We start from the raw sequence: 8057 nt of genomic DNA, 5'->3' as shown, positions 1-8057 counted from the left end.
ACGTGACGCGACCGCCGAGCCGCAGTGGCGCTGACAGGGCGGGCGGAGGCGGCTGGGGCGGGCCGGGGGCGCACGCCCCGCCTCGGGGTGCTGGACAGCTCTGCTCACCAGCCCCGCCCCGCCCGCGCCCCCCGCCGCGCTCTCTGAGCTCCAGCCCAGCGCTCCAGGCGGCCAGTGCTCGCCTGGCCTCCTCCCGGGCCCACGAATTGATCCCTCCTGGAGCCAGCTGTGCTAGAAGGGTCGGGGAGCGAGGATTGGGAAAACGTGGGAGAGAGAGGGCTGCTTAGGGAACCTCATACGGGTGGCACAAGGCTAAGGCCTGTCTTCCTCGCAAGGTGTCCCTGTTCCTGCCCCTCCGTCTCTTTCATTTGCCGCGGTTCAAGTGCCCTGTCACGTCTCTTAAGAAGAACCCCCTGTGCCGAGCAAGACCTGTGAGGGGACATTGGTGAACACGCCAGAGGCCTTTGGAGATCTCCCAGGGCCCCCTGAGCCCACCGTGTTACCCACTATCCTTGTGAGGCTGAGGACTCGGGAAGAGGCCTGCTTCTTAGGCTGGGGCTGCCCTCTGGGGAGCTGCCCACCAAGAGGTTGAATCTGGTGAGGCAGGAACCAGGAGAGACAGGGGGAAGGTTGAGAAGGCCATTTAGGGTCAAGACGGATGTGAAATCAGAGGTCCCCAAAGGCTCCATGGCACAGAGGGCCCACCAACATGAGCTGAGGCTCCCAACCCTTTTCTGACACCCCTAGCCCCCTCATGTGATATTCTCCGTTTATGGAGAGAAGGTTGAGAGAAACTGATGGTCCGTTAAGTGAAAGCGTAGACAGTCACTCACTCACTCACTCGCACTGTGCAGGTTGATTGCATTTTAATAAAAAATGGGGGGAAGAAAAATCTTTTTAGTTTTTCTGGGTTTTCTTATTCTCTCTCTTCTAATTCCTTTGGTGATTTTTCCAAAGCAGACTTCTTAGGAAATGTATTAAAGGATGTACAAATCAAATAACAAGATACATTACAGATTGACGGCATAGAGCACTAGCCTCTGTGTAATTTGGTTTCAGAATTTCCTCAGACTGCTGACTGCAGAAGAGCAGGCATTTATTTACGCATGGCAAAAATGCTCAACAGAGGCAGGGGCAATGGTAGGGTGGATCTGCGGTTTGTTCATTTCTTGTTGTTGTTGTTGTTGTTGTTGTCATTGTGGCTGCTGCTGCTGCTGCTTAGTGTTTTTAGAAACAGAGCCTCACTTTTTCTCCCAGGCTAGAGTGCAGAGCTGCAACCATAGCTCACTGTACCCTCAAACTCCTGGGCTCAAGCAATCCTCTCCACCTCAGCCTCCCAACTAGGTGGGATGACAGGTGTGCACCACCATGCCAGGCTAATTTTTTTCATTTTTTTTTTTGTAGAGACAAGGTCTTGCTCTGTTGCCCAGGCTGGAGTGCAGTGGTGCAATCATGGCTCACTGCAGCCTCAAATTCCTGGACTCAAGGGATCCTCTTGCCTCAGCCTCCCAAAGTGCTGGGGTTACAGACATGAGCCACCACACCTGGCCAAAATATGCGGTTTTGTTGAAGATGCTGCCTGCTTCAATGCAAGTCATGTAAGGAATCTAGGGTCTAGACCAATGGCTAATATGGGATTCATGTTGGAGCCTGAAGCAAAAGGAAAATGTGAGCCCCTAGACACACTTATCAAAATATCCTCCCATATTTTGAACCAAGCGGAAAGGCTAATAAAAGCTCTACAATCACAACAAGACTTTATCTAAATCCCCATGCTCCCCAATCTATGCCCATTCCATTGTGAACCCTCATAAACCCATATGGCAAGAAACGGCCAAGGTACCCAGGACTCTTGGACTGATTGGAAACAACTGTCCCCATTGCACACACACAAAAAATTTGCATTAAAGCTGATTTATCTTCATTATTGAGTTTTTTTGGCATTTCCTTCAATTCTGTGCCCAAGGTGCCTCACTCCCCTATCCTACTCCCGGCCCATACAGAGATCTTGGCTATCTGACCCCCCATTTCCGGTTTGTCTCATGATGGTCTAGTGCCCCCTAGAGGCTGCTGTGCTGGCAAGACCCTTGCTGGGGTCCCTAATGCAGCTGTGGCCCAGTCCTCTCCCCCACCGCCCTCTCACCACTTCTGGAAATGTTCCTGGTATTCCTGTCTCTGCTTGGACACTCTTCCACCCTAGCTACAGTCGCCTGGGTCTCTCCACCTCTGGAACCTTTTCATAAACCTCCCTCACAGACTCAAGCTATATCCAGAACGTGTCTATTCATCACAACCCAAAAACTTCTAACTAGTGGAGAATTCAGTACTGGGAAGGAGATGATGGGTGTGGACCCAGAATATGGGAACTGGCTGGGGCAGGTGAGGGAGCAGTGGTGGGGCCAAGGGGCTCAGACATGAGAGCAGGGTCTTCCTGGCAAGAAGCTGACCTTCCCAGTTAGCAGGAAGCAAAGCTGCTGTCACAGTCTCTGTGGGCCTGTGATGCCTTCAGGAATCTGCTCCAGGAGTGAGGGGCCAGAGGACACGCAGAGAGGAGACGGAAGGACATAGAGGCATCCCATGTAAGTCCCCACTCCATCCCAAACAAGAGGGCCACCACCATTGCCCACTCATCAGCCACATACCCCAAGCCCTCATGTGACACAGAAGAAACCAGTGACTCAGGAGAGTCCCACATCCTCCTCCAACATTCACCCGCAGGCAGATGCACACTCAAGCACTCTCTTATCCAACTGCTTACCAGACACTAATGAAGAGGACTCTGCGTTGAATGGTAAGTGTCTTTCCTGATTTCAAATAACTAGAATCATCCAGATGCGGTAGCTCACACTTGTAATCCCAGCACTCTGGGAGGCCGAGGTGGGAAGATCAGTTGAGGCTAGGAATTCGAGACCAGCCTGGGCAACATAGCAAGACCCTGGCTCTACAAAAAAAAAAAAAAAAAAATTTAATGTGCTGGGCATGGTGATACGCATCTGTAGTCTGAGCTACTCAGGAAGCTGAGGTGGGAGGATTGCTTGAGCCCAGGAGTTAGAGGCTGCAGTGACCATGATTGCACACTGCACTCCAGCCTGGGCAATAGAGTGAGACCCTGTCTCAAAAACAACAACAAAAATCCTACTATCTATTTGAAGGTCAAAGGCCAAAAGTGACTTTGGCAAATACAACTGAAAAAAAAAATTGTTTTATGATCACCTGCCCAGGTTTATCAGAGGTGACTTCCAGGAGGGCACACCCCTCATTGATCCATTATCCTAATTGAGCCATAGACCAGACACCCCTCACCCCCACATCTGCCCCTTCTCTACTGTGCTCTAGTCAGTTCATGGCCACATCCATTACTGAGTTGATAATTTTTACTCCAATCTCCCTACATCCAATCCATCACTATAACCCACAATGACCCAGCTCTCTCCATCACCATGACCACCTCCCTGGTCCCGGCCACCATCTCCTCTCTCCTGGACCTCCACAGAGGTGTCCCCTCCATGTGGTCCCTTGCCTCTCAATTCATTGCTCACATTTTTAACATGCAAATTGGTTCATTCCCACTGCTGAAAATGCTCCAGAGCAGACTTCAAAGTTTTTAGCTCAAGCTTCATGATCCTGTGGAATAGCCCTGCCTGCACCTTCTCCAAGCCCCCGTCATCACCAGTTTGCTCTGGCCTCAGAACGTTTCCGCTTCTCCCAGAGCTAATTCCTATCCTTCTACCTGTTCCATCAGGCAAATCGTCAAGCCAGAGAGCATTTGGAGGGAAGTTCTTGATCCTTTCAGCAGCCCCTCCAGCATATGGACATACTGATGGCCCCCGGGTCTCCAGGGTCCCCTTGGAGAGAAGAACTGCAAGCACCTGGGGCCAGCAGTGAAAGAGGAAAGTCTGTCTGCCTAGTCTCTCCTTGGGCAGAAACTGTCCTGAAGTGCTTTGTGCAGTGGTGTGATTATAGTTTGTTGTAGCCTTGATCCCTCCCAGGACCCTAGCAGATGTGCCTCACAGGATGATGTCTTCTAAATGGCTATTTTGCTCTCGTATACATTATTTTTTTAATTTTTTGTTTGTTTGTTTGAGACAGAGTCTCATTCTGTCACCCAGGCTGGAGTGCAATGGTGTGATCTTGGCTCACTGCAACTTCCGCCTCCTGGGTTCAAACGATTCTCCTGCCTCAGTCTCCTGAGTAGCTGGGATTACAAGCACGCGCCACCATACCCCGCTAATTTTTGTATTTTTAGTAGAGACAAGGTTTCACCACGTTGACCAGGCTGGTCTTGAACTCCTGACCTCAAATGATTCACCCGCCTCGGCCTCCCAAAGTGCTGGGATTACAGGAGTGAGCCACCACGCCCGGCCCTCATATATATTAAAATCCATGTTTCTCCAATGACATTTGAAAAGCTCAGCCATTTGGGAAGAAATTAACATGAGGGCCTGTGACTGTGGGATTTTTGAACAGAAGTTAATGTCCAACTTTGGAGTAAGATGGTGAAAGGACAAGAAAGAAAAGAAGACAAAAAATGGAGCTTTTGAGAAAGGGTGTTGATATGGTTTGGCTGTGTTCCCACCCAAATCTCATCTTGAATTGTAACTCCCACAATTCCCAAGTGTTGTGGGAGGGACCTGGTGGGAGGCAATTGGATGATGGGGGTGGATTTTCCCATGCTGTTCTTGTGATAGTGAATGAATCTGATGAGATCTGATGGTTTTAGAAAGAGGAGTTCCCCTGCACAAGTCCTCTCTTGCCTGCTGACATGTTAGAAGTCTCTTTGCTCTCCCTTCCTCTTCCACCATGATTGTGAGGCCTCGCCAGCCATACAGAACTGTGAGTCCATTAAACCTCTTTCCTTTATAAATTACCCAGTCTCGGGTATGTCTTTAACAGCAGTGTGAAAACGGACTGATGCAGGTGCTAAGGGTTATTTGAATTAAAAATATCAAAACCATAACGAGATACCAACTTTGCATCCATTAGGATGGCTACGGGGAGGGGGGATACACAGAAAACAACACATGTTGGCAAGGATGTGGAGAAATTGACATTTTTGTGCATTGCTGGTGGGAGTGCAAAATGGTGCGGCTACTGTGGAAACCAGTACTGGTTCCTTAAAAAATTAAAAATGGAATTACCATGTAATCCAGCCATTCCACTTCAGGGTATATACCCAGAATAACTGAAAGCAGGATTAGACAGATCCTTGTACACCCATGTTCATTGTGTCATCATTCACAATGGCCAGAAGGTAGGAGTAACCAAGTGTTCCTTGATGGATGATGAATGAATAGGCAAAATATGGTTCATCCATACAATGGAATATTATTCAGTTTTTTGTTTCTTTGGTTTTTTGGGGTTTTTTTTGTTTTTGTTTTTGTTTTTTAGACAAAGTCTCGCTCTGTCGCCCTGACTGGAGTGTGGTTGTGCAATCTCAGCTCACTGCAACCTCCATCTCCCAGGTTCAAGCGATTCTCCTGCCTCAGCCTCCTGAGTAGCTGGGATTATAGGTGCGCGCCACCACGCCTGGCTAATTTTTGTATTTTTAGTAGAGACAGTGTTTCGCCATATTGGCCAGGCTGTTCTCAAAGTCCTATCCTAAGGTGATCCACCTGCCTCAGCCTCCCTAAGTGCTGGGATTACAGGCGTGAGCCACCTATTCAGTCTTAACAGAAGGAAATTCTGACACATACTATGACATGGATGAAACTTGAAGACATTATGCTAAGAGAAATAAGCCAGTCACAAAAGGACAAATATTGTCTGATTCCACTTACAGGGGGACCTTGCATAGTCAAATTCGTACAGACAGTAAACAGAATGATGGCTGCCAGGGGCTGAGAGGAGGGGCAAACAGAGAGTTATTTAATGGGTAAGGAGTTTTAGTTTGGGAAAATTAAGAGTTGTTGAGATGGACGTGTGGATGGTTGTACAACAATGTGAATGTATTTAATGTCGCTAAACTGTACAGCTACAAATGGTTAAAATAGTAAATTTCATATGTGTCTTTTACCATAAAAACAAATAACAACAACAAAAAATCAAACAAACAAAAAAAAGGCCAGAAGCAGTAGCTCACACCTGTAATCCTAGCACTTTCGGAGGCCAAAGTGGGCAGACCACTTCAGGTCAGGAATTCGAGACCAGCCTGGTCATAGTGAAACCCCATCTCTACTAAAAATACAAAAATTAGCTGGGCCTGAAGGTGCGTGCCTGTAATCCCAGCTACTCGGGAGGCTGAGGCAGGAGAATGGCGTGAACCCGGGAGGCAGAGCTTGCAGTGAGCTGAGATCCGGCCACTGCACTCCAGCCTGGGCGACAGAGCGAGACTCCGTCTCAAAAAATAAATAAATAAATAAATAATAATAATAATAAAAATAAATTTAAGGCCAGGCACGGTGGCTCACGCCTGTAATCCCAGCACTTTGGGAGGCCAAGGCGGGCGGATCACAAGATCTGGAGTTCGAGACCATCCTGGCCAACATGGTGAAACCCCATCTCTACTAAAAATACAAAAAATGAGCCAGGCCTGGTGGCGCACTCCTGTAGTCCCAGCTACACGGGAGGCTGAGGCAGGAGAATCGCTTGAACCCGGGAGGTGGAGGTTGCAGTGAGCCCAGATCACGCCACCGCACTCCAACCTGGTGACAGAGCAAGACTCCATCTCAAAAAATAAACAAATAAGTAAATAAATAAATAATAAAAATAAAAATAAATTTAAAATACTACAAATAAACTGGCAACATATATGGTTGCAATCACAGCATTTCTTCCTGAGCTCAATGGGGTGGGGCAAGCCAGCCCAGGTTGCTGCTTTGACTTCAGTGCAACTTCCTAGCATTTCTGCAATCCCGGGGCAGTGGTGGGGGCGGGAGGGGCAGTGGAGATTGGTCAGTTCAGGTGGGAACTGCAAAGCTCAGAGCTGAGTGCCTGCTCGCCTGTGGAAGTGCCCGGACACACCCAGCCACAGTGCACCCATCCAGCCTGCTGTGTCTGCAGGCACGTCCGGGGCAGTGGGCACAGTGTGCCCAAGTGCATCTAGCCATAGACACTCTCCAAGCTGCAGCCAGTTCCTAGAACCTTAATAGACCAGCGGCAGTAAAATCATTTTACCTTCAATATTGAGCAGTAATTTTAAAATTATAGGCCTGAAACGGTGATAGTAAGTATGTCATAAAAGCACCATTCCAAAAAAAAAAAGTGTTTTATTGCAATGAAAATGTTAGCAGCAGGTCGCCCCTTGGTTTACATAACCCTCTCTGCAGGAAGTTCCAGTGCTGAGTGCAGTTTCCATTTTCAACCGAAAAGCTCCCTCGGCCTTGCTGAAGCACTCAGAAATACCCTGAAGCAATAATCATTTGTGTATTGATTTGGGGGAGAGTCAATCCAATCCCGTCCGTCCACCTCACTAAATTATTAATGAAGTCAAGTACATCAGAAACCCCAAGACGGGTTAACAGGTAAGGTTTATTCTTTAACCCTTTTGGCGCCTGATATGGTTTGGATATTTGTCCCTTCCAAACCTCATGTTGAAATGTGGCCCTCCAGTGTTGGAGGTGGGGCCTCGTGGGAGGTGTTTGGGTCTTGGGGGTGGATTCCTCACGAATGCCTTGGTGCCCACCACACAGTAATGAATGAGTGAGAGCTGATTGCTTAAAAGAGCCTGGCACTTCCTCTCACTTCCATCCTCTCTCGCCACGTGGCACTGCTCCCCCTTTGCCTTCCACCTTGATTGGAATTTTTTTTTTTTTTTTTTTTAGACCAAGTCTCACTCTGTCGCTCAGGCTGGAGGGCAGTGGCACAATCTCGGCTCACTGCAACCTCCGCCTCCCAGGTTCAAGCAATTCTCCTGCTTCAGCCTCCTACGTAGCTGAAATTACAGGCACCTGCCACCACGCCCAGCTAATTTTCGTAATTTTTAGTAGAGATGAGATTTCACTATGTTGGCCAGGCTGGTCTCGAACTCCTGGCCTCAAGTGATCTGCTTGCCTTGGCCTCCCAAAGTGTGGGGATTACAGGCATGAGCCACCATGTCTGGCCTTAATTGGAAGCCTCCT

The sequence above is a fragment of the Macaca fascicularis genome, chromosome 19, assembly GCF_037993035.2.
Source record: "Macaca fascicularis isolate 582-1 chromosome 19, T2T-MFA8v1.1".
Classification (NCBI taxonomy): domain Eukaryota; kingdom Metazoa; phylum Chordata; class Mammalia; order Primates; family Cercopithecidae; genus Macaca; species Macaca fascicularis.
This window is presented reverse-complemented; position numbering follows the sequence as displayed.